This window comes from Monopterus albus, unplaced genomic scaffold (assembly GCF_001952655.1).
Source record: "Monopterus albus unplaced genomic scaffold, M_albus_1.0 scaffold216.1, whole genome shotgun sequence".
NCBI lineage: Eukaryota > Metazoa > Chordata > Actinopteri > Synbranchiformes > Synbranchidae > Monopterus > Monopterus albus.
In genome coordinates, this window is record NW_018128096.1 from 304,202 (window position 1) to 304,652 (window position 451).

Here is a 451-nt window from a genome sequence, read left to right on the forward strand (position 1 = left end):
GGTCCCAGCTCTCTTCAGGTCATTGACCAGGTCCTCCCGTGTAGTTCTAGGCTGATCCCTCACCTTTCTCAGGATCATTGATACTCCATGAGGTGAGATCTTGCATGGAGCCCCAGTCCGAGGGAGATTGACAGTCATCTTGATTTTCTTCCATTTTCTAACAATTTCGCCAACAGTTGTTGCCTTCTCACCAAGCTGTTTGCCTATTGTCCTGCAGCCCATCCCAACCTTGTGCAGGTCTACAATTTTGTCCCTAGTGTCCTTAGACAGCTCTTTGGTCTTGCCCATAGTGGAGAAGTTGGAGTCTGATAGATTGAGTGTGTGGACAGGTGTCTTTTATACAGGTAACGAGTTCAAATGGGTGCAATTAATACAGGCAATGAGTGGAGGATAGGAGGGCTTCTTAAAGATAAACTAACAGGTCTGTGAGAGCCAGAATTCTTGCTGGTTG